This window comes from Canis lupus, chromosome 3 (assembly GCF_003254725.2).
Source record: "Canis lupus dingo isolate Sandy chromosome 3, ASM325472v2, whole genome shotgun sequence".
NCBI classification, from domain to species: Eukaryota; Metazoa; Chordata; class Mammalia; order Carnivora; family Canidae; genus Canis; species Canis lupus.
Genome location: NC_064245.1, coordinates 16,205,012 through 16,232,259, shown reverse-complemented (window position 1 = coordinate 16,232,259; position 27,248 = coordinate 16,205,012). Strand labels below are relative to the sequence as shown.

Here is a 27,248-nt window from a genome sequence, read left to right as displayed (position 1 = left end):
TTTAATGTTAGCAACATGTGCAAGGATTTTTATTTATCAAGTCAGTCTTTAAATAAATTGTTTAAAAAGAAGTGAAAAGCAGGTTCGTAACCCTTCAGCAGTTTCCCCAAAGTTATTTAGCATTATTGTCACTAAAAAAACACTTCATAATTTCAGAACATTTTCCAGCAAAAATACATGGAACTGAAGGGAAACCCATGTGCCCATGTGGAAATACTTAGCTGCTTCTCCTATATTGAACTATGTGCATTCACAGGGAACACATGACATATTGCCTTGTTATGTATACACTTTTTTGTTTAACAATGCCAAAAAGTGATAACTTGGAGACAGAATTATGCTGACAGTCACCTGTCATTCATTGTCCTTTATTCTGACAACCTCAGGCATTCAGGCATGGATTTATGGGTTTTCCCCCCTTTTGCTTTATTTTTAAAGGGGTTGGGGGATGGGGGAAAATATCAGAGGATTCAGTCCTGAATAGACTTTTGTTTTGCTCTTTCTTTTACCTCTTGACTGTGTCAAATGCACTGTGTCTCTCATGCAGTTTCTCTCTTTAGAGAGCCTCGGCTGGGCCAGCTAGTTAGTATTCAGAGACAAGGCAAAGAGGATAAAATTCTTCTCTCTGCTTGCTGAGACCGCAAATAAGCAATTAGACTAAAAGCAATGTATTGGAGAAAGAAGGCCATCGCAGACATCATTGTTGACTGGAACCTGCCAATATAACTTTAAAATCGTAAAAACTTCCTAGCACGGAGAAATAGTCACTTAGAGGCACATAAGTTGGTTAAGACACTAAGTCGGTATTTGCTACAGACATTTCTGCTGTGTAATGTACTCTGTGAACTGTAAGATTTTCCATTTAATCTTGTTTACTTATTGTAATGAGAAACAAATGGGTGAAATTAGCAATGGTGATAGAAAATTCAACCTTTTATTGTATTGCATGTTATGAAAACATTTTCTAGATTGGCATGTTGCTCCCATTTTCATTTGAGCTCACTTTAAAGGACTGTAATGGAGGTCTGAAGGTTACAAACTGTTTTATGTCTGACCAAGCAATATCATATATCTCTGCTGAAGAGTTATATGAGACATTTAAAACAATATATGCCAGCCTTTTGCTAGGTATCAATGATTGCACGTGAGGTCATTCTTAAGGCTATTCTTCTTCCCTTGAATATCGAGATTGCATCCTGAGGTTCTAGTAGTGGATGCATTTCCTATGCAAATGCTCAAATGCAGCTACTCATTACATTAGGATCACCTGATTCCATATTGTGATAGACCAATCTCCAGTGAGCCTTCAAGATTGTCCCAAGTGATGGGAGGTAGCAAGTAGACCTTCCTGATTTGGTGTATTGAACCCATCCCTTTTCCTTTTTCCACCCCCATCTTGCCAAAAAACATTTCCCAAAAGTTGAGAAATGCTAGCCTGATGAATTTATTTTTACATTTTCTAAGCCAGGAAAAAGAAAGGAATCTGGATTATTGACATTCTTTACCGGAACTACAGTAGACTAGAGTTAGCAGAAAAAACTGCTAATCATCACAGTTTTCGTGTTGGAAGCAATTTGCCTATAATTAGTAAGTTGATAAATACCAACAAAATGGGTGCTAAAACGAACAACTCTTGTGCTGAGAGACATTTGACTCTACATTACACTTTGCATTTTTATATATGCAGCATTACATTTTGTTACAAAGAGCGACAACTTTAGTGGCAGCTGAAGCACTCTCATCTGTCTTCTGAAGGAAAGCAGACATACATCTTAATATAACAACTTCTTTTATAAAACATATCTTTTTTTTTTGAGGAGTAAGCAAGGCAAGGATAAGGAAAGAAGTGCGTATTTTATTTATTTTATATAAAATCGTAGCAAAAGATGGAAGACTTATTTTGCTAGATAATGAAATGCCATAGCACATAAGATTAAAGATTAAAGATTAGAGTCCCCACCCAGGGACTCGGGGTATATTCTTCATTGGTAATACCAAATTCACACTTGTTTGTAGATATTTCTTTTCTGCATTTCGTGTGAAATGATTGTGGTAGGAAATGTTCCAACTCCATTTAGAATCCAGCTCATGACCATTCTTGTTCGATTCAAACAAGGAAATGTGCGTGGTATACCCATACGTGACACAAATGTTTAATCCCAACAAACAAGACATGGTATACTGTAATCTTCAAAACCAAATATGTTTGCATGTCTGAAATGTTTTAAGAGAGCACTAGCTTTTGCGAGGGTCTAAATCACAACAGCTATGCTATACATAATAAATAAAAGAATATGATAGCCTTATCAGTGATATGCTGAAATTCTGACTCTCATTGTTATCAGAAAACATAATATCACAATAAGTTTGATCTATATTATCTGACAGAACAGAAGAGATTATCCTAAAAGAATTGTGAGGGTGTAAATAAAAAAAAAAAATCTTTATCTGAATGTGATTGAGAAAACACTACATCTTTCTAGTGCTTTTTAGAAGTCTGCTGTTTACATCTGTGATATAATTTTAGGAGCATCGTTATCTACAGCCACTTCCTAGGTAACTTGATTAGCACATGTGTCCTTAGCCTAACAGACCATGTGGTAAACGGATTGATCGCTCATTTTCAAGCATCTTTTAATCTAACCCTTAAACTATATTCCTGTACTTTAATACATTCGACTAAGTTTGCTTTCCCTTTCCTTTTAAACAGCACACCTTTGGTATTCCTACATACCGAACAGAGACAGGAAGAGATGACCCCTGGCAAAACAAATGCATGTTTTCCTTCCCCTTTTCAGAACATTCTCTAGCGGGTGGTAAAATATTTAAGCCATTTCAAAGTCATGTAAACTATCCCAAATATGTCAGGGGAAGAAGCAGAGGCTGCAATTCATTATTTTTCTGCAAGGAGTCAACATGAAAGAGAACATTTTAAAGGGCCAAATAGCTTTGTTTTACTTTACAGTTCATATCAGTAATTTCATACCATGAGCATTTTGCTTATTTGAGATACAGCATGTCTTTGATCAGTAACAGATTGATCATCATGGAATAAAAAAGCCGAGATTTTGAGGAGGTATATATTGTGGTTATCTGTAGAGCACATGTACCATCTAATTTATTATTATTATTGATAGTATTATTACTTTTATTATCATTATTGTTTTCCTTCATAACCAATGTAGTTGAAGCCCGGGCTTCAACTCATTGGGCCTATCTGGTTTTAATGATGGCTTATTATAAGATGAGATCAAGATTCATTTTGTTAATGTAAATTGGTTCATGGTGTGCTATTTGACAAAAAAAAAAAAAAAAACCACAAATAAATGTTTTCACATCGAAATGTAATCTTATGACTCCTTTTTCAAAGCCTTTCTCTTACCTATTTTCCAAGATCAAGAACAAGCTATTTAAAGAGAGTCTGAAAAAATAATAATAAATAATAAATAAATAAATAAATAAATAAAGAGAGTCTGAGATTAAAGAGTGAAGCTATGCAACTTGGATCTGGTCCATTTTGCTGCCATTTTTATCACCAATATTATTTCATTTATTATCGGTCCTCTTCTCTCTATAGAAGACTCCGTTTAAGAGATGGTGGTATTTTGCGCATTGGCATTTAACCGAACTGGGCAGAATATGTATTCCTTTGTGAAACAAAGTTACAGATAGCGAGCTGCAAGTGTCTGTCTTTGTGCTTGGTTTAGTCCCAACCTTTTTTTGCCATTCAAAAACAATGCTGACACATGCATGAAATGCCAAATAGCATTAGTGTAATAAAGGAGTTAAACCAAACCCAAAGCACGGTCATATATTAAATTGTTTTTAAAAATACTGACCTAAGCACCTCTATGAGATGTTATTAGTAAAATTTGAAGAAGAAGAAAAAAGACATTTGGAAGTGAGATGTGCTCTCCTTTGTAGCCTGTATAATTGCTGATTTGCCATCATGTTTGCTTGCGATGCCTTTGTCAGATATTATTTCATGTCTCTTTGTCAAAGGAGAGGTTTTGAAGCCTTTTTTTCTGCATCTGGGCAGCTGCTGTTCAGGGCTCAGACCAAGCCTCCCAGGGCTACAGCAATGTGTCCAAAAAGCTTTTGGTAAAAAAATCTTTTAAGCAGGCCCTCATTTCCACTCACCAGGTCAACGCATATGTTTTACCAAAAGAAAAATTCTAACATTTCAACATCGACTTCAAACACCATAAGTGGAACTTAGTGATGATTTTTCATTAAGACTTCGTGTTGAATAACTCTTGCTCACCCCCATACCGAGGGAAATCTAAGGCAACTGTTATGTCACCTTCCCTGGTAAGTGGTGATTGTCGAGAATTTGATGATTTATCAGGCTTTTCTAACAATGGTTGGCATTTCTAAGTAGATACCTCCCAACACATAGTAAGTCCATACAGAGTCAGAGGGAGTAGAAAGAAGTTTATTTTTCCACCCATTTACTTCTTCCTGGGGTGTTAAGCAAAGAGGCTATGGTAAAGCTTTTCATATCAGCAAGCAAAAACGGGAAAAGAAATAACTGTGGAACATACAATAATAGGACTGTTTTCTGCACAAATCCAGCTACGAGGAGAACTATTCAATTAGGCCTCACGGTTACTTTTAATGAGGGTTGTTGTGGAATAAGTGGAAGCATCTGTTACCCATGAACCACCGCAGTGGCTACACAAGAAAACACAGTTCTCTCTTCTATTGATTGGGACTGGTCTTCACGGAACATTCTTATTAGTATGCTTAGAACAACCATGCAAATCTCTAAACCAAATTAATTATTCTTGGCATTCCCCAGAGATAATCCCACAGTCATTTTTTACCAAAGTCAGGGAGCAAGGGAACCCTTTTTCTGTACATATTTTACTATGGTTAGCGATGCCTAATCGTCCTACTGTATGTTGCCCGATTTTACCAGCTACAGTCTGAATTCATTCCCATCCTCTCCTTAAAAGTTTGAAACCCCCTAGTGACAGGAATATTAATGTGCCAACACTGTCATATCTATTTCAGCTCATACATATGCAATGTCTTTGTTTTCAAAGATTTATGTCAGACTTTGCTGAAGTGAGGTATCCTACCATTTTAGATAATAGCATGCCAAAGTGATGTTATCAGCCACATTCAGCACTCACTCAAGCAAACGGGAGGAGCATCCATTCCTTCATGGCTTAAACTCATAGAAACTGTTATTTATCCTTATTTGATGAGAAAATCTTTCAGGGGGAAACGGTGTATTTTTAGGCGAAGATTATGGCCATCCTGTGGATTATCTTTTAATTAAGAATGGATGATTTGTGCCCACTCTGCTGTAGCAAACGTCTTGCTGCTAATGAAGTTTAAAAAGACTTACTTTATTTAATTACAGCTAATCACCAGGGTAAAATGTGGAATTTTCTTTGATCCTACATGTATTGTGGTAATCCCTTTGGCAGATAGCATCTCCTCAAAATATTTTGAGTTTTTTTTGGCGGTCACATCTTAGCAGAAGGTGGAACCACCTTACGCTGAAGGATTTCTTTCACTCCCTCTGTAGTTGCCTACCCTGGCATAAAAATTACATGAAATTTTCTTACAAGTCAAGATGCTCCTTTAGACAGAGAGCGTTGAAGCCTCCCAGTGTTTGAATCTTTTACTTTGTCTAATATCCAGAATAGGGTTCTTTTCTCTTGCTCGATGATTTAATTCAACCAACATTATTGGGCAATGTGAACGTGCCCGGCACTGTGCCGAGCAATGGGACTAGAAACATAAAGAGAACACAGACCCACAATAAACCAACCTCTACAGATGAACTGTGCTCACTTTCTACTGCATGCATTCCATGTGGACATAAATATGCAAATGTGCTTTCAACCCAGCGGTTGCTCTGTCTTTGGTTTAAAACCAGGAATTGCTTCGCCTTCAGTTTGGTTTGTTTCTAATCATCAGAATTTGCTCACTTGAGCCTTCTAAGAAAAAGCAGGGCTCTACTTTTTAGTTTGTCCTTCAATCTCTTCCCTTTGGAATCAAGTACAATATGTTAACCCCCTTCATTCCTTCCTGAATCCCAAAGAAAATTATTTGTAAGAATACATATCAAGCCAGTTCTAATTCTAGGTGATGTCTGTCTCTGACTTTTCATCTTTATAAACACCAACCTTAATCACATCCGCTAAAGGGAAAAGGCAAACCTTGGATATGCTTCCTTTATTTACTCTTCTGATTATAAATTATTTTTTGGAAGTGTGAACCCATCCCCAAAACTAATTAGCATGGTTTACGTTTTTAATCTCAAAGACATCGTCCTGCTTTTCCAAAAAAAAATTACCTTCTTCTCCTTTTTCTGTTTTTATTCTGTAATCTTCTGTCCTTTTGATGCAGACAATGTAGGCTTGTTTGGCATAAAGGCCCCGAAGGGCAAGGTTGGCTCCCTGAGGAAGAGAAGAAAAACTGTCTGTCAGTGGGCGGCAGAAGAGGGGACCAGCCTGACCTACTCCACCCCAACCGCCCACACTCACTCAGAGATGGGGTCACAACAGCATCTGAACAGAGTAGATGGGCTGGTTTTTTTAGAAAACAAAACTTTCCTGGAAAATGACTGTGTCTAAACTAATCAAAACGAAAGAAATATAGGTCTTGGTACAACTTTTTCATGACTTTCCAATTGGCTGATTTCAAGAACATAAAAATGAAAACCCAGCAGTACCCCCAAACAGAATCCTCACCCAGGTAAATCATTACCTTTGAAACAATATAAATAATCTATTAACTCATTACTCTATCATTTTCAACTTAAAAAGAAGAAAAAAATCTTCTGGGCAGAACTATTTGCTCACATCTCCAAATATTTTCTACTCTGTTTAACAAATGTGAGTTTCTATGAATTCTTCTGGTTTGCCAGGATGTGAGCAGATTTCAAGTAGGTTTGTTGTGAAATCAGTGCAAGGTCTCTACTTCACACCTAGGGTTCCATTATCACACGGCAATGAGAACTCCCTTCCCACCATCTGCATCTGAGCGCTAGAACAGATCCCGCCCTTGCATCCTTCACACTGCCCCACACCCAGGTGGTAACTGCTCTGCCACTTTACCCAGAACTCTCCGCATCCTAGTAGTAGACATTTAGACTCACAAAGTCATTAAGATTAGAGGAAGTTCTTCAAAAGTGCAATTCATGCCTTAAAAAAAAAATTAAACATTACAAAGTAGGAGAAGCAAAACAAAATTTGTGGTAAGTTCCTGTAATATATTAAACATCTGCAGTTTTGTCTCTATGGGGATGTGGGGTTGTGCTGAAGTCACATCCTGATAACATCTGCACATCACTGATAGCTTTTGCTTTATTCTTTCTGGTCCGCTGATGAGAGATTCTTTAACATCCCTTCAGTCATCAAGACCCCAGTTGAATTTCTTTGCTTGTGACAGCCTTAAAGGTGGTCTCATTTACATTTGCGAAAATGTCACAATATAGAAAGATATTTTCAGTTTGATGTTTCATCCCTTCCTTTTTTTATCCGGATGCTAGTTTTAGCTTTTCAAATGAATGTCGATCTCAAAATAGATTTTCCATGAAATATATTTTGTCTGATTTTTGAAACACCATGTCTACAGCGGAAGATTTTTTTTTTTCCCAAAAAAGTTTTCAACGAGGAATGGCACCTCTGCTTCTGCTTGTACTGCGGGAACAGCTGTGTGCCATGTAGGGGCTAGCTGGTTTGACACCCAGTAACACAGCACGTACCAGCTATTATAAAAGGTCAGGTATTGACAGGATCAGAGTTTCTTTTGCTTCCCTAATGATCTCAATTACATCTGAGCTGAGTAAATAGTCAATAAGCAATATCATTAACATATGTAGAAAAAGCATTTATCTTACATTTCCAAGATGATTGGCAACGCCCTGTGAGGCTCCAGGAGGTCTTTGAGATTCCAGCTGTTTTAAAAGAAGATGGGACCATGAGAAGTAACATTGAGTATTTACCTAAGTAATCCTAACATATCTGAAAGGATTATTTATAATGCTAAATACATCATTTTTGATGCAACCAGCCATCAGTTAAAGGCAATATAGAAGATAACTTTACTGAGACCTATTACTTATAAATTTGAAAAGGATTACTTGGTTTTGAGCATTAATTTTCTTCATCAGTTTAGTGATTTTTCCTTACCTACCTGGAATTCACAGAGTTGAATAAATTGCTTTGCTGGCATTCTTTCTAAGAGTTGAGATCTTATTCATAAAACATACCCTTTTTTAATCTCAAAATATTTAGCATTTTTTTATATCATTTATTTCTTTTTTTTTTATATATATCATTTATTTCTAATGTAATCCTATTGTGGTTAGAGAATATACTCTGGACAATTTCCCTTTTTAAAAAAAATGTGTTGATACTTATTTTTCAGTCTACACTATTGTCTACCTTGGTCAGCTTCCCATATATACGTGAAAAGAAAGTGTATCCTGCAGTGTTGGGTGAAATGTTTTATAAAATACTGTTTCAGCCAAGACTATTGACAGTACCAAAAATTCTCTACCCTTATCAAATTTTTTTGTCTATATGTTCTATCAATTATTAAGAGTAGAGTATTAAAAATGCCCAACTATGATTGTGGATTTAAGTACATCTTCGCTTCACAGATTTTGAGACTTGTATTTGTATTAGACAAATACACATTAAAAATGTCTTCCTGATAAACCGACCCTTTTATCATTATGAAATGCCCGCTTTATTTCTGGCACTACTCCTTGTCTTGAAGTCACTTAGTCTGATATTAATATAACCACACAGTGAGGAAACACAGATTTTATTTTTAAGTGTCTGGCTACATTTGTGGGTCAAATACTTAGAAGGAGTGCATCAACTTACCCGTCACCTTGCATTCCCATAAATATCAACCACAGGGGTGAATTTATCCTTTCACATCTGTAACACATAGCCTTCTAAGACAGGAGCAACTAGGGAAAGAAAAATCAACTAAGTGAAAAATAAGTGAGAATATGATACAAAATAAATCAAAATATAGTCTTTATTGCTCAGAAAACTTCTATCTGTGATTTTTAGAATGATTTTAATATCTCCTAAAATTTTCAACTCAGTTATGAGCTGTTGTGAGTTGAATAGCATCCCCTCAAAATCCATATCCACTCAAAACCTCAGAACCTGGCAGCCCTGGTGGCTCAGCGGTTTAGCGCCTGCCTTCAGCCCAGGGCGTGATCCTGGAGACCCGGGATCGAGTCCCACGTCAGGCTCCCTACATGGAGCCTGCTTCTCCCTCTGCCTGTGTCTCTGCCTCTCTCTCTCTCTCTCTCATTCTGTGTCACTCATGAATAAATAAGTAAAATCTTTAAAAAACAAAAACAAAAAAACCCCAAAAGCCTCAGAACCTTATTTGGAAAGAGTATACCTGATTTTTCCCTACCCCCTTAGATAAAACGTTCTTCTTGCCTTTACACTCACACAGAAAAATATTTTTATAGATTAAAAAAAATAGTACTGTGCAACATGTTCATACTATTATAGTAATTCCGCTTCAAGTTTGGCCAAAGATGTATATTAAATATCAAGTGACCTTGATATACATAAGAGAGAAATCATAAAATTATAATATTGACAACAATACTAATAAAATGCAAATTACTGCTAGAGGTCTTTGAATTTTGTAGGGAACATCTCTTCAAAGTCGATTATCAAGGTAGTGTCTCCAGAATATGTAGAACACAAGTTCCCAAGTCTCAAGAGGCATGACCTTGGCCCAGTCCTCCAGTTTCCAGAAAATTCAAGTTCTTCATATGTAATTGAGGGACATAACAGGCTTTCAAATATAACTTTGAAAGCCTGTCTTGTCAATTTTTAGTTGCACCTAGTAGGAAACAGGCCAGTGTTGCCCTATTCATGCTTTTGCAGTGTTGATTCTTGTTGTTCAGCCTGGTGTAACCTCTGAATGATGAGAAATCTGGCGAAGCCTGCTGTCCAGTTTCCTTGCAAATCCATTTTTGGTCACAGTACTTATCAAGTAAAGCTCACACTTCAGTTGCAAGTATGAGTCTGTGTCAGGCATGTAGTTCACATGTCTTTCACCTCATAAGCATTTGGATTAACTTTTAGATTTTGCTCTCATGTGAGTAATTGAGATCCCCTAATGCCAGAACGTGCCAACTACTACTACCATTCCTGGACTTGATTTTGAGGTATTTGGCAAATTTTTCCAAGGACTCTTCCATTCTCAGACTACAGCCTATATTTGTGATTCTGTCAAGGCAGTATAAATGCAATTCACTAAAGTTTAATGGGGGATGGTTCTTAACAAACCTACAGACATCCTGGGAGATAAATTACCTGTGTTATTCTTGATTCTTTTAGAAGAACATTTACAACATACGTCTATCTTTTACTGTCACCTTTGGTGATCTTTTCTAATCTAATTAATTTTTGCCTCTTTAGTTTGCGGGTTTCAAACAAAAATATAGATTTGGTTGCAAATTCTTCATTTCTATTGATAATGTCCTTTTTGACATTTTTTCTTTACCAAGTTCCTTTGACCCCATCCACAGTCTCCTGATCTCTTCTTGCTTCTCTGATTACTCTTGATTCTTTCTCTGCATTTCCCTGTTTTTTTCCCTTTCCCCTAAGATTAGGTTTCTTCTCATAGATAGATCTAAGCTTTTTTTCTTCCTTTTATAGTTTCGACAATGACTTTGGGGACACCTCAGTGCAGATGACTCCCAAATCTATACAATATTGAAAAACTTAACTATTATTTCTAATAAATCTCTTCTACTTATGCTTTATATTTCAACAAGTCTCAAAGCCTCATACATTTCTGAATCACTATTCATTCCCTTACATTCAGCTTTCACATGCTGTATGTAATTTAACCTCCAAATATTTTTTGAAAGCATTCCTTTCTCCCCATTTTTACTGTGAAGGTCATATTGCCAGCAGTGTGCCATATGTCATTCACCCTCAACAAAAAATGTGTATGTGTATATATGCACGTGAAAACATACATGTATTTATTATAAATGTTATCAATATAAAGGATGTGTAGCACACAATTTAAAAATTATAATAAAATATATACTATTCTTTGTTGTAAATTTCACAGATCCAGTTCATTCTTACAAAGTTCATTTATTGATTTTCACCAAACTCTCATACCCAGAGCCAATCAACAATTACAATTGATGACCTAATGAAGTTCTGCTATAAACATTCCAAAACAATAAAGGCATATGTAGGAACTTCACTCATTCAGTAATAACATGGCAACTTCTGGACAATAACATTTTATTTTATTATTTTTTTAAAGATTTTATTTATTTATTAATGAGAGAGAGAGAGAAACAGAGAGAGAGAGAAAGACAGGCAGAGGGAGAAGCAGGCTCCATGCAGGGAGCCCGACGTGGGACTCGACCCCGGGTCCCAGGATCAGGCCCTGGGCTGAAGGCAGCGCTAAACCGCTGAGCTACCTGGGCTGCCCTAGACAATAATATTTTATTAGAAAAATATCCTATGAATTTTTGTGCTATTCACAATGGAATGACTATAGACATGGCATATTTTAAGTTTAATCTGCATTATTAAAATTTTCTTCATTACTTTCTTAAGTTGAGACAATAAACACTCTAAAAAATCAAGTCATGATTATAGTATTTGCCAATCACTGTAATGTAAATACTCTGTCATGACTAATTTCAAGCTACCATCATAATGTCACTAAAACTGAGTTAGGAAGAGATGTGCAATACTACAGCACTTTAGCTTGTGTACAATGCAGATATGCATTACCTGAAATGCATAGATAATAGTTAAGTATGAGTAATTTTGAGTATTTATTACCTTTATTTTTAATAGGAATTATTTAATTGGAAGTTCACTTTTAATAATGATTGTGTATAAACACTCACAAAATTCCTGAAAACTCAGCAATTGGCGCTCACTAGCAAGTACAGGCTGACTCCAGAACAGCACTGTTTATTGTACATCTAGCCTGAGCAATGATTTCCTAACTAGTCCTTTTCTTTTCTTATTACGAAGCCATCTTACATATAGTTTTCAGATGACACATAGATGCATGACTCCTATTCAAACATTCAGAATATTTCCCATTCTTAAGAGAATAAAGCCTGAACCTTAGACTGACATTTGGGAATCTAGGTCTGGACCTTCTAAATATCCCTCACCTCTCAACTTCTTGTTATAATTCACTCTGCCCACACTTAAATTCTCACTGTTTCCAAGATACTTTCTATATTCTTAAGCAGTAGTTTCGCCCAAGATTTTTTTCTCTTTCCATCCTTGCGCGTTCAAATCCTATACACACCACAAGATCAATTAAAAATTCAGATTCTGTGTGAATTTTCCCCTCTCTCAATCTGAAAATAACTTGTTCTTTTGCTTCTCTCATCACAGCACTCATTTTTCTACCTTGTATCCACTTTCACTGCATTTTTTTGATGTGTAAGAGAGTATTGTCATTACTGAAAATATATACTTTGTTCTAATGAAACTCGGTTTACAGAAGAGTATAGCAAGGCCACAGTTACAATACAGTATGCTAACTGCTACTGTGAAGGACTGCACCTTAGGCTACTAGTCAAGCAGAGAAAAAGGGAAAAACATTGTAAGAGGCTCAGCCAATTTCGGCAGTCTCCCACCCCCGAAGGAAAAGTCTATCGGATGCACAGATATGGCAGGAGTGCAGGGCACACAGAGGGCAAGAAATGAGGTGTGAAAGCTCGGCAGAAACCTTCTATGGCAACAAGCTCGAACTTCATTCTGTGGGAAATTGAGAACTTTCAAATGATTGTGTTCTCAAGTAACTATCACTTTGACAGCTGTATGGAGGGTGGATTGAAAAGATGAAAGATTAGGAAGGGAAGACCAGACAGAGTCTTTTGAAGCAATTTTGGAAAGAGGACTGCTAAAGCACTGAATTCAGGTAGTGACCGAGAAATGGGAACTTAGCTAAAATTAAGATTATTTAGTGACTGGATGTTTGAATGAGAAGGAAGAGTCAAACGGCCTTCTGGTTTATGTCTTTGTTCAATGGATGGGCAGTGATACCTTTTCCTTAGTAGGTGGGATAATCATATAATTGACCATTCAAAGCTGGACAGGTTTAAGAGCTAAGGAAGATGCAAAAAATAATGGGAATTATAGAATTTTAAAATTATTTTGCTTTGGCTAATTAGCTGTTCTTATTTTATTGGTGGGGCTATGCAGCAGATCTATCCAAAAGTAAAATTTCCAAAATAAAATTATTTCTAAAACAGTACTACTTCTATTTTCATGAATAGAATATGTCAGTTTGTGTAGACATAATTATGAGTTATATGTGTACCATAACCAAGTCTGCATATATATATCTGCTCCATAACTTTCTTAATCTGTTAAAAACATTGTTTTTACTATGATGCCACTCTACTCCAAATTTCGTTTGTATGATCACCGCAAAAACAAATAGTTTTATTTTCAGTGTTGCCCTTTGTAAAGAATTTACAATTGAATTTCAAATAATGTCATGCATTTCATCTATGACAAAATGCACTTTCAAAAGCTTTACTTCGATTCTGTAAATTGGATGGAAAAAAGTAAACTACTTTTGGAATTAATTTTCTACTTGAAATATCTGATGACACTGACATAAAATTGACATCATTTAACTCTTTAAGGAGTTTTTCTCCTAATGGGTCAAAAATAAAAACAATCACTTCATTTTTTTATATACAAAATAAATCTTGGGATCAAAATAAATGAAACTAATTGAGATGAGCAGTCATCTGATCTAAATGAAAACTCATGTCAAAGAGTAATAGATAAACATATTGACTATATAGGTAAGTGTTAAATAATTTACTTTGGACTCAGTCTCTAAAAGACATTTCTTTTTTACTATATACACTGATGGTGCCTAGCAAATTGTCATCTTCTATTTACATGTACAGTTATGTCCCCTGAGGACAGTGTATAGTAAATGTCAGCTAACCTTTTGTGCAAGTTAGTCAACATCAAAATATCTTGACGATGATAAACCAATATTTAATTGTTCAACAAACATGCACTTTTGTTTTTCAGTTTAATTTTTTGCTTGAAAGGAAGTATATTGTGAAATAGAAAAGTATTACCAAAAATAAAACAATTGAATAGTTACAGAGTTGCATAATACAATAAATATCAAAATCACTTTAACAAGAGTGTATCAATTATTATTTATATTTTCTGTGTCAGGCTGTGCTCAGCCTTTATTACCTGCTTACATTTCATGTATACACAATTTATAGTTTCCCATTTTCCCACTGACTCCACTGATAGATGACTGCACATCTCACAGGTCTCTGTATGGGCCCTGGCACAACTGGTTTGTATGCTGAGTACCATCAGGGGCATCAGAGTATAATACCCCACTCATTACTCCATGGACACCACATGCAGTTAGCTACTTCAGATGAAATGGAAGGTTAGCCACACTGCCTCTGGAAAAAAGCTAGGAATAGAGAAATGGTTTATCACTGGTAATTGAATGAAAACTCTGTTCACCTTGCATATTACTACCCATTATTGGATGAGCCCATGGCAGAAGCTAGTGGAGTTCTACTAAAGTCCTGTAAGACTAGTTTAATTCAACCATTAATAATATTCTGCTAAAAATAAAACGTTGGAAACAAACAGAAAACTAGACAAGATGCTGGGCCAACAGGAACAAATTTAACTGTTCAGGAAAACTGGGATGTATAGTCGCACTAGTAGCAAGTCTTCCTCCAATGGCCAAATAAATTGATTTGAATTCCCAAATTACATCTTGTTTTCAGACTATGTGTGGGCACACATTTTATTAATGTGTGATATTGTTGGCAGTTTTCAGATTTTAATTTTCTATTCCAAATTCCAAGATGTCCTTTTCGTATCCATATTTTTGCCTTTAATGAAACTGATTTGCCAACATTCACCATGGCCTTTACCGTGTATTTGAAAAATATGTATTTGTTTTTTCATGTTCAAGGATATTTGAAGAGGGACAAATCTTGGAGGGAAGATGATTTCAGTTTTGAGCATGTCAAAAGTGAGGTATCTAAGAGACGCGAATGAAAAACTAAGTAAGAAGACAGATATGTGGATCTGAAGCTCAGGAAAGGGCTCTATGCTAAAAATACAGATTTGGGAATCAAACTTATAAGAGGCAATTTGAAAACACAGGTGTAAGTAGCATGTCTGCAGGGAAACTGAATAGAGAAAGCTCAGGCATAGAACACTGAGGAACAATATATATAATTTTATATATATAAAAGGCCCTATTACTGCAGGATCCAATTTCAGCCTGGTTATTTACCAAGTCTGCCATAAATCACTCAGAAAGAACTGTTCTATCTAGGTGTGTCCTCCACAGTCATGGTTTTCCACATAATCTTACTCCTGGTCACAAAGGTAAAGCCACCTCTTGGGAATGAGGATCTATTCTGCGCCTATTAGAATTATAAACAGTTAAGAAGTGTAACTGGATTGTAAGATCTAAACTCCAGGGTGGGAGCACAGCCATATTCTCTAAGTGAGGAGGGAGAACTCAAATGCAAAGGCAAAGACGTAACATATGGCAAGTGACCACTTTCTGGGTTTCCTGCTACAGACTTTTCTGTTCTTGGTTCCTATTTAATTTATTTTATAACTGTCAATCAAGTATCTTATACAACTATTAATCAAGCACTATTCATCATGTGCCAGGTACTGAGATGGTATTGATGGCCCCAGTAATAAAGGAATAAGTTCTGTGGCCTCTTGAAGCATCCCTTCCTGAGGTTTGTGTATACTCTCTTGCTTAGAATGCCATATATCCTTATAATAAATTTCCCCTGGATTCAGTGTTAGCTTCAGCTGATTTCTATTGATAGAAACCAAAAAGCCCAAGCTTTTATATGGCTAATATTTGTATCTTCCTCAAAAGAAACCCTGGTAGCTTATGCTTTATCTCCCATTGATACACAATAAATGTTTGTATCATTAGTGACTGAATTAATTAATGAATGGATTGCTATCTAGTTTTAAGAATTCCTGAAAGCCCACCCTAACTCTAGCAATAGATTCTAGGAGCAAAGCATTTTGTGGCAAAAATGTTGCTTTCTGCTCTCCACCCCCATCCCAGCATCCTATCAGGAATCTAGCCTACTTATAATCAGAACCTTCTAGCTTGTTTTTCTTCAGGAAGAACAAAATCCTTTAGGCTGAGAAATCCTGAAAAGCAGATTGACATCAAACTTGTTTGCATGTTCCAAAGTAAGCATTTCAAACATGTGGCTCTGCTTGGTTTCCTATGGAAAAGGCAGATCCCGTTTCTTGCTATATGAATTTATTGTTAGCCATCTTTGAGGATAGCTTTGTACAACAGCCCCCATCTCATGCTTTAACTTGTGACTTACCCTAAGACTCCACACAACATGAGATGCTGCTTCATACCTGCATTCAGATGTCAAATGTAAACTGAAGGTAGCTATTGTCTCTTCTCTGAAGAATCTGTAGTGTAATACCCCGTTCTTCAAACATAATCGCATAACTGATTAATCATCTGTAGATTATATTCTTTGACTCCAACTCCAGTGGAACTGAATTGAGACTGAGTTCCACATTCGGACTGGTGAGAAGGTGATTGAATCCAGGAAATTTCAATGTTGTCTTCTAGGTTCCTGGCCTTCTGTTTATGTTCCTCTTTCTCCATCTCAATGGCAATTCCATCCACACTGAAAAAGCATTGAATTTTCTAAGTTTCTTTCTATGATATTCCCCACCACACTCACTCATCAAAAAGGAAGAAATCTAATATCTGCCATTTATAGATGTTAACTGATTGATTGACTGATGACACTTGCGTGTGAATGAGATTCTGTAAATGCCTAACCATAGTCAGGCTTGTGTATTTTAAGCCTTTTGTCTCTAATTATGGAATGAAAGACAGTATTCCTGTTAAAGCAATTTCAGGCATTTGCAAGAAGAAAGGCTAGAATGTTTCTACAAGGTAGGGCCTACACTAAAGGCAAATCCGTTTGACTCCTCTTAGGATAATTTATATGCATTCAGAAAGAACATGAGGCCTCTCCTTGAAATGGCCTCTTAATCATTTAACAATGGGTTCAGAAGGGCCTTTTAGATGCTGGTTCCTGGGTACCTGGTTACTACTGTTTTCTGACTTCTCTGTAAGCCTATAGCCATCCTGCCCAAAACAAGTGTTTTGTAATCATCACTTCTATAGGAGCTTCACTTGATTCCAGATCAGGTAAGACCATGGGGTTAAAAGGCAAGGCTACTAGAGCACAGTAGGTAATAAGAAGAAGGAGCCAGAGGTAGGCTATGGTGTGAGTTAAGACCAGTATTCAGCACCATGATCAGACTCAAAACAAGCTTCCAATTATAAAATAAATAAATCACAGGGATTAAATGTACAGCATAGGGAATGTAGTCTCTAATATTGTAATAACATTGTAGGGTGACAGATGGTAACATTTAATCAAGGTGAGCACTGAATAATGTATAAAATTATTGAATCACTATATTGTACACCTAAAACTAACATAACACTGTATGCCAACCATACTTCAATGAGTATACATTTTTTTAAAAGATGGTGAGTGGAGATTTCAACTCTCTGGATTAATAAAATACTCAAAGAGCCTGAAGCAAACATCGGGCAGAAATGCAAGTCTCAGCAGAAGGATGTAAAGACACTATCTTAGGGACATCTGAGTGGCTCAGTGGTTGAGCCTCTGCCTTCAGCTCAGGTTGTGATCCTGGGGTCCTGGGATGGAGTCCTGCAGCAGGCTTCCCATGGAGAGACTGCTTCTCTCTCTGCCTATGTCTCTACCATTCTCTCTGTGTCTCTCATGAATAAATAAATAAAATCTTAAAAAAAAAAGATACTATCTTAAGGATGAGAGTCATCCCAGGCAAAACTGTGGTCTTTGTGAAGGAAATGGCAGATTGAAAGTGCTGCTTTGGAAACCAAGACTAGATAAATCACCAAGATACTAGTCCCAAGAAATAGTTATCACCCTTGGACTAAGGCAAAAAGCTCCCCCACTCTAATTCCTGTATTTTAGAGAACTCTTTTGGGGCCTTCCTCCAGCCATGCTACTTCCTGTGGAGCAAGGAGTATACTATGCTAAGAAGACATACCCATCTGAAGCCTGTAACCAACCTTCTAAACTCTGCTCACATGACCCTGAGTTTGCTTCTAGGACCTGAATAGCCTAGGCCCCCTTTCCTTGTCCATTTTCACAGTAACTAACAGCATCAGCTGTATGGGCACCACAAGACTACAAGGTAGCTCTGGGGAAGAAGGGAAAGTGGACAGAACTTATATGCCGACATGCGGCTACAATACCCACCCACGTGTACAGAAGATCTCTTCAAGGTGCAGAATGAAGCTGGAAGTGAAAAGAGTAGGGAAATAGCCAAGGGGACTTCCATTTGTACTCTTGGCTTGGTGCTTTTTGACCAAAGAAAAAATTGATCCCAAAGCATGCGGTCTCCTTGAACATCTAGGTAAAAAATTAAGAAGTTACAGATCAAAGGTTAGTGGACTCCAAAGGTAAAGATTCAATACAGCATTCTATTACTCTTCCTCTCATAGCTGATGGATAAATTACCCTACTCTATGTTTGTTTGGTTGTTTTCCAATCATTGCCCTTCCTAAAAGAATAACCATCATTTTCAAATGTATAGGGTTTTATTTATTTAATTAGTGCTGAATGTGTTTGAAAAATTCCAATTTAGGGATTGCAAATTCAAATACCTAAGGGTTCAGGAGTGGGAAGAGCCCATGGTAACTTTGGGGTATAGGAATCATCCAATGGTGTCTACATTTTGAAAACAAATGAACAGGGGCACCTGGGTGGCTCAGTGGTTCAGCCTCTGTATTTAGCTTAGGTCGTGATCCCAGGGTCCTGGGATCGAGTACTGCATCGGGCTCCCCACAGGGAGCCTGCTTCTGTCTCTGCCTACGTCTCTGCCTCTCTCTCTCTGTGTCTCTCATGAATAAATAAATAAAATCTTTAAAAAAAAGAAAACAAGTGAACAAAAAAGACAATTTGAAGACAGAAAAAAACATTAAGTGAATGGGAAGAATTTAGGCCCACTAGCTTGCAACCTCTAAATAAAACTTCTTCTTCTTGACTTCCTAGGATATATCCCTATGCTTTCTTTGGTATTTCTGAAAATAAATTTTTGTTTAAAAAAGAGGGTTTATTAGAACATATGTTTTTATTAATTAGCATAATGTAGGAATTGTGTGCTTAGTTTACTGTGTTTCTCATTACTAAATCTACCAGAAAAAGAATATATGTTTAACAAGAATGTTGTTCATAATCCTATATCTATCTGTGAGATACTATGCTCTATATGTCCTAGAATTAGTCTGTATAAAACAAATAGACACACACAAACCTCTCCTTGCTTTGATATAAATGGTTTTCCCACAAGTAACATGGGTATTTGAAACCACATAAGATATTTAATATATAAGACCAGTCACTTAGCAAGTTGGGTCTTAGAAAAAATATAAGGAGTACAATTATTAAGAAGTAAAACCAAAACTTAGGATCCAAACCAGATATATACAACAAAGTTAGTGTTGCCAATTTGAAATTAGTCACTTTAGGAAGACACGTATTCCACTGCTAAGAATATTTTTGGAAATCCTCTTTTGGGAATTTTTTGGATACTTCTGGTACAAATCCTTTGAAATATCCTTAGTGATGGTGGATCTTCACCAAATGAGGTCAGATTTTATTTTTAGAGAGAGCAAAAAGCCAATCAAAGCCAAGTCTGCTGTATGAAATAAGTGATCAAGCTGAGTTGTTCCACTTCTAATCAAAATCAAAGCATGCTTATAAATCCCAGAGTGCTGTGTTTATGTGGCTTTAAAAGTTTCTACTGGCATTGAAGACAATTTTAGATAAAAGTTACAAATATGTCCAGAGTATCATTAGAATATGTGATTGGTTTCCTAAGATAAAAATTTTTAAGAAAAATCACACTTGGATGGATAGATTTTAACATACATACATTTTTTAAAGTAGAAAAAGACATTTTTTCCTCACACTAGATATCAAAATGAATTCTGGGTGAATTAAAAATGTGCTTTTTAAGTTAAACCATAAAAATCTAGAGGAAATTATAGGTGTTTGGCTGAAATCACAGTAAAAAAGAGCCCATAGCGAATATACTGATATAACTGATGGTTGAAAAACTAATATGTCTGAAAAACAATGTAAAAGACAACATATGGAATAAAGAGGTTTAGTAAATTCACACTTTCTAAAAATGGGATACTTTTTATATTAGAAAAAAAAACTCGCTATATTCAGTAAAAACAAAGCATCAGTCTCTAGACTATGGGAGCATAAACTGGCATGACTTTCCTCTAGAACAATTTGGTCCTATGTAAGAAATGCCAGAAAAGCATGCATTCTCTTTGACCCAGTAAGTTGTTTTGTAAGAATTTATTTTAAGAACATTATTATGAATCCGCAAAAAAAAAATTTATACTCAAGTTCTTTGTACTAGTGAAAGAGAATAATGTAATCTTACGTCCAACTATAGAGGATTATATTAGTAAATTTTGGCATTTCTATATAATAGAACAAATAATGACAGGTAAGTGTTTGTAATATACAGGTTGTCAAACACTAACACATCTACAGCCATTTTATTTCCTTAGACAGACATTCACTCTATTTTCAAATATTCTTAATTCAATCAATCATTTAATGAGGAACAGACCATTGGCATTGTGTGTGTGTGTGTGTGTGTGTGTGTGTGTGTGACAAATCTCTGCTTTTGAAACACTCCTATGCTGGCTATGTTGGAAGCTCTTCATTTCTGGATAAAGTGTTCTCTCTCTTCATGGAGTGTTTCTCACTAGCAATGCCATACACTTTCTTGGAACAAAGATGCACAAGAACATTGCTTCTCACACAGAGCTGCCTTCTTTGGTGGGCACATTGTGTTGTTTTACTTTTTCCTTTTAAGAGACGAGATTTCTGCTTTGGGAGACATTCAGAGTAGGTGATTTAAAGCTTGTATTTATCACTTCAGGAATTTAGTCTGTTTTTAATGACAATTTAAATCATAGAGAACACCACCACCCAATCTACTCATACGCTTTCTAGACCAGATGACCACTTAAACTGTATCTTTCTGCAGATCTTTGCACCTTTTCACATGTGTTTTCTTTTAGTCACATCTAAGAATATGATTTTGATTCATTTATTTTAGTGTGTGAAAGCTAGAGCTCCATCATATTTCAGGCTTGTTTAATAGCTTATAGGGGTTAAAATATCTTCAGTGAAATAACTATTCAGCTACATAACAGAGGGTATTTTCTGAGTATTTGAGAAGAAAATCCCCCAACAAGGACCTTGTAGACATGTTAATACATCTCAATTGTGGGAAAAAAAAAAAAAAAGATTTTTTAGGCTAAAAAAGAAGCTATTGAAAAAGGGATGATACTAAAATATTGGGGACTTTTTAAGGTTCTATTTTTCAAAGATCACATTTTATATGATTTTTCAAAAATACTGATAAAATCATTTTAATCACTAGATTTACATTGTTGATTCAAGAGGAGTTAAAATGCATACCACGCCTTTGATTTACTTACTAAAGCTCTAGAAAATTAAGGAAATTATTTTGAATTACAGTTATATTTCTCACATTAGTGAAAACTGATTTCAGAAAAGTATAGAACAGACATTAAAGTATGGACTTCAGGGATCCCTCGGTGGCGCAGCGGTTTAGCGCCTGCCTTTGGCCCAGGGCGCGATCCTGGAGACCCGGGATCGAATCCCACGTAGGGCTCCCGGTTCATGGAGCCTGCTTCTCCCTCTGCCTGTGTCTCTGCCTCTCTCTCTCTCTCTGTGTGACTATCATAAATAAATAAAAAAATTTTAAAAAATAAAATAAAATAAAGTATGGACTTCAGAGTCAAACATAATAATCCATTGGAGCCATGGTCCTGCCACATATTGTCTTACTTTGGGCAAACTGTTATATTTCTTTCAGGTACAAAGGTATAAGGATACATATCCTGAAAGTTCATTAAAAGATAAATAAAATGGAAAAGACTTGTAAAGTTCTTGGCTGATAAGAAGCAATAAATTAATGGTGATTAGTGTTTCTACTACTCATACCAGTTAGTATTAGTTTTTTAACACCAACTTTAACACTCACTAAATATCACAGTAGTCTCTTCTCCTGCACTGCCCCACACCAAATTATGTTGTCTCTACAAGATCCATTCAATTCTAACTTTTTCCTAACACTTCCTTGACTTTTCTGGCATTTGTTAATCTAGTTTCTTCATGAGTGTTTCTTACACCTTAGCCCGCATGAATTGTAAACCTCCAGAGATCAGATTAATGCCTTCTATTGTTTGTGAATTGCTTAAAACTTATTTATTATATCCTTGTTCTGGTTATTTATTGCTATATAATAAATGCCAAAACTTCATACCTTCTTATTATGTCTTGTGATTTTTCTGGATAAAGAATTTGAACAGGGTTTAGCCAGGTGGTTCTTCTATCTCATGGGATGTTGACAGTCACTGTGAAGTATTCAGGTGGTATGGATTGGTAGGGAGTGTCAAAGATGACTTTGCTCACATTCTGGTGCTTTGGTGTGGCTGATGGAAAGATTGAGGTCATCTGGGACTGTTGACAGGAAAGCCAATGCCTACATGTAGAGTATGTGTGTTGTCTCTCCTGCATGGTGGCCTCATAACGATTGCTGGGGTTCTTACATGTCAGCTGAGGTCATCAAGTATGTGACCATATAGGACTAAGAAGTCTTGTGGCATCATTGTTATTGGCTGAAACAGTCACAAGCCCACCTAAATTCATGGGAAGTAGTCACAGATCCCAAATTTTGATGGGAGGGATGTCAAAGAATTTGCATTCGTGGTTTAAAACTGCCACAATACCCTTTGATACAAAGAGTCCTCTGAGAGTAGATTCTAGGTCTGGTCATATGTATATCACCAATGATGTCTTATGGATCAGAATATATTCAATAAAGAAAGGAACTATAAGGAATCAGCTTTTTAAAAGTTAACTAAAAACTTAGCCATTGTGGGGCACCTGGGTGATGCAGTTGCTTAAGCATCCGACTCTCGGTTTTTAGCTCAGGTCATGATCTCAGAGTAGTGACAGGATTGATCCAAGTATCAGACTCTAGGCTCAGTGATGAGTCTACTTGGGTTTCTCACTCTTTCTCACTCTGCCCCTCCTGCTCATGCTCTCTCACTCTCACGTAAATAAATAAATCATAAAAAAAAACAACAACTAGACTCTGTTCATATTTTCCATAGTTAAGAAAAATCTAATTATTTTGAAGTTTTTCATACCAGAAGCTAGCCTTACTAAAATTCACTACCATGAAATGAGTACTTCCTTGTAACTGTCTCCTGAGTCTTATGAATCTATCTCAATCTCTCTTCTTTTTCTTTTCTTGTGAATGTGTGTCTGTTGTATGATTCAAAGTCAGAAGATGTAGTGTTTTCTACTAACAGCTCTGTGTAAGCCACTTCTTTGCCTCAGAGCCAAATTTCCACTTTTGTGAGAATAATAATGACAATGATAACAATAATAAAATGAAAGTAGACATTATTTAAAGGTTCCATAAAGATCTAGAACTCTCCAACTGTGGGTTTACTATTTTTATAACAGCAAGCAGGAGAGAGCCAGAGAGTGGTAGAAATATGGCAGGTACTGGAGACAATAGGACATGGATTTTTGTTTCGGACCTGCCATCTGTTAGTAGTGTAAACTTGGAGGATGATAATAGTTTCTCTACTAAGTTTTCAAGGTCATGGTGAATTTGGTGGGATAATATAGATGAAAAATCTTGAGAAACTATAAAGAGCTGCATGGTTGGGAAACATTCCTCACCCTTCTTAAATGGATGAAGAGAAAGGAGCAGGTTGTACTAGATGTTGAATAGCTTCTGTTCTTACACAAAACAGTTTGGAGCACTTCTATGAACATGCATCTCTGCTGGAATATCCACCTCCAGAATCTGCAACTAGGCCCAGCCCATGTAAACATCACCCCCTTTTCTTCCTTGGAGGCTGTATTTCTAATCATTGAAAACATGCATATTGCCAGGGAAAGGCACTGATAATTCAGCCGCCGAGCCAGTATAGAGAAGTTATTCATTACCGGGTTCAATCCAAGGTCAAAAACATCAAACTCCAACCATTAAGCAAAATGGTGACAGGCATGGTAGTGATGACCCAGAGTGAATATATTGCTCATAGGAAGCAAGGTCAGGAATACAGCAGGCCTGACAAAGGTTGCCGAGTCAAAGTCAGGAACAAGCAGCCTATAGTCCAGAGGTACATGTGAAACAACATGCTCCAGCTAGACTAGAGGAGGGCAGCAAAGGGTAGGCCGGCCACCAGCCTGTCCTTTTCCAGGCGAGGAAGCCCTCAATATCTAACTACATGTACAAATTTTGTTTCTGTGCTTCAAAACTCCTTCCTCTTCAGGGTCTAGACCTCCTTACCCTGATAAGTCTGGGGAAGATATAGAAAGGGAGACACTCTATCTTTCCTGCTGAAGATGGCAGTTTGTTTGGGCCTCTAAAGCTCAGAGCAGGGTCTGGGATTACTCCTTGAAATCCGTCTCCTCTTCAGTCAGCTTCAGCCTCACTACTCTTTGAGCCAGATTACACTTTAACATTCCCTTTGGAAGGATGCTGAATCTAGTAGATTTAAGGACTGTTGAATTTTTTAGAAGTCAGTGCTTGTGCTCTCAGTGATGAGAATAGTCTCCTAACTTGTTTCTTTGTCTAGGCTTCACAAAAAACAACACTTGTATCAGGGCAGCGTATAAAACACAAAGCTCTGTGTGTAGTTCCTACACTGAAGAGAACTGGAATAGTTTGGTTGTAGGGCTACACTGTGCCATAATATATGAAACTGCTGTAAGGAGTGGCTGATTCCAGCATCTTACTCTCCACTGAAGTGGCTACAGACACCCACCCAGATACCAAAGTCAGGAAAGGGTCATGCTCCGCCTTGCTTTTGTTTAAGACACCTTCTGGAAGCCCAGTTCTTGCCGGCCACTGCAAAGAACTCTCCTGCAGCTCTGGGTGTCTGGGAAATGCCTGTTTCATTAAGGATCCTGAACCCTATCATGTTACACTTCAGAAGTAGTGACCAGCTTACTTAAAACAAAGAAGCTTTGACCTTTCTCCCCTTCTGAAACCAAAAACAGATGAAGTTAAAGTGACTCATTTCCGGCTTTAAATATGCTCTAAAAAACATTTTCTCAAGTAGTTTTGGGCCTCTGGGTTTGGGGGGTTTTGTTTGGGGGGGAGGTTGCTTTTTCTTTGCTTTATTTTTACATAAATATATCTCATATCCTGCTTGTCAAGGTCAACCTATTTATTATTTATATCCATGTGTAGCCCACTATATATATTTTTTTCTTTTGGCTTTCTTACTTTCTTCCTTTTTTTTTTTTAATCTGCGTTGTTTATAACCATGACCCTTGATCCTCCAAGTCTTAAAACAGCTTGGCTTTCAGCAGCTAAATCTGACAAGGTCAGCATTTTTCTGTTTATTCTGAGAATACTATTTACCCTCTGGGGTTTTTAAAAGCAATTCTGTAAAAACATCACTTGGAAAAAGTTTGCAGCATTCATAGAGACTTCCATAAAGTCAAATCACCATAAATGACAACCTCTTGCTCTGATTTTTTAACTCTGGGACAATCATCACTACCTATTTGGTGCCTAAGCAATTGCACTAACCAAAATTTCAAAAAAAAATTAAATTACAGATTTAAAATAATCTCAGTTTGTGTCCCTTCTGGCACTTGCCTCCTTGAATCAAAAAGCTGGTCAAATAATTCTTGTGTGTTGCCCTTTAGGAAAATATTTTCCATTAGGAATTGTATGATATGTTATACTGTTTAAGTCATAGATTAGGACAAAAAGAGGAAGTGGATCTTTTCAGTAGCCAAGCTATAGAACAAATCTACTTTTGATCCAAAGGTAAGTTGTGAAGCAATGGGGATCATAACTTGTACTTAGAGACAAAAGCTATTTCTGAACTGGCAAAATTGAAAGTGTCATTTTTGAAAGGGGACTAGCTTATTTGTCCAAAGCTCAAAGATAATCCATCAGGCCTGGCTACAGTCCTTCACTGACTAGGGCTAGGGCGCACCCCTTTGCTTCGGCAGAAGCCCCTCAGATCCCAACAGCCCTCAGGATCAAGCTGCAAACACAACTTTCTGGCTATGCAGCTTCAGTAAAGAACATGTCTCTGCTGCATACAGACCGCCCACCAATAGGCTTGCTGGTAAACCAAAGTATGTAATACATTCAGATCTCATTAAGAAGTTTATTCACTAGACTGACAGGAGAAAACATTTAACTCGAGCAAATGCACTGCTAGTTAGAGTGCACTGCACTAGCAAGCAGACCTCTTTTTGGTGGTGGATGAGGGTCGGAAGGGGGTGAGAGGACACTGGGGCCTTTGGGAATGTTTTGTGGTTTCTTCAGGAAGAGTACGGATACTGGAAACTCTGGCTCAGGATAATCAAAGGGCAGGTGGTGCCTGGGAGGATAAACACTGCTAAGTCTGCATTTATTCCTTTAGCCCTAACTGTACATTAATTCAATAAGAAGCTCTAATAAAATAATGCATTTTTTCAAAATGCTTAGCTGGCATTTCGGGTGGAGTGGGCAATTTTTATTCTTTACCAAGGAATGCATCTTGAAGGAATTGGTGAATCAAGTTTGCGCTGTAGGCTGCTCTGGCCTCCAGGGGTCACCCTTCCCTTTAATGACTCCACAACAATACTCTGAGACCCCACCCTGAGAGACTTTGGTCTTTTAGCAATTTCTTGTGCCCTAGTAACTCTGAGAATCCCCGAGATTGCTTTTATGTTCAAGAATGTGTGCTGGTTGTCACTTTCCCCCTCAGCCAGCCATCTGTCTCTGTCTGCTGCCACACCCTCTGCCTGCAACCTCTTGCTGCCTGAATCTGACTCTGCCATTTCTGCTCCCTTCATGCCATTTGGTGCCAAGTGTAGACACGGGCTTATCTCCGTTTTTCCCCAGAGCACAGGCAATAGCGAGCTGAGCTATTTAGCAAAACTTCACTGAAGGCTTAGGAATAACAGAAGGGAAGAAATTGCAAGGGAAAAATAAAAAGAAAGAAAAGAAATATAGGACAGGCTACCACTAGATTTGTAGGACTCTCCCCCAGAA

The 27,248-nt window shown here is 37.0% G+C and overlaps 1 long non-coding RNA gene across 3 annotated transcripts in view; it reads right to left on the bottom strand.

The window, feature by feature from the left end:
* LOC112653364 (uncharacterized) overlaps window positions 1-27,248 on the bottom strand; it is a 175,703-nt gene that overhangs the window by 43,176 nt on the left and 105,279 nt on the right. For all 3 annotated transcript variants that reach the window (XR_004814428.2, XR_007409714.1, XR_004814431.2), the window contains 5 exons: window positions 18,359-18,511; window positions 16,437-16,717; window positions 8,856-8,944; window positions 7,862-7,918; window positions 6,314-6,416 (listed from right to left, as the gene is read on the bottom strand). This is a non-coding gene — a long non-coding RNA (uncharacterized LOC112653364). The remainder of the gene's footprint in view (window positions 1-6,313; window positions 6,417-7,861; window positions 7,919-8,855; window positions 8,945-16,436; window positions 16,718-18,358; window positions 18,512-27,248) is intronic.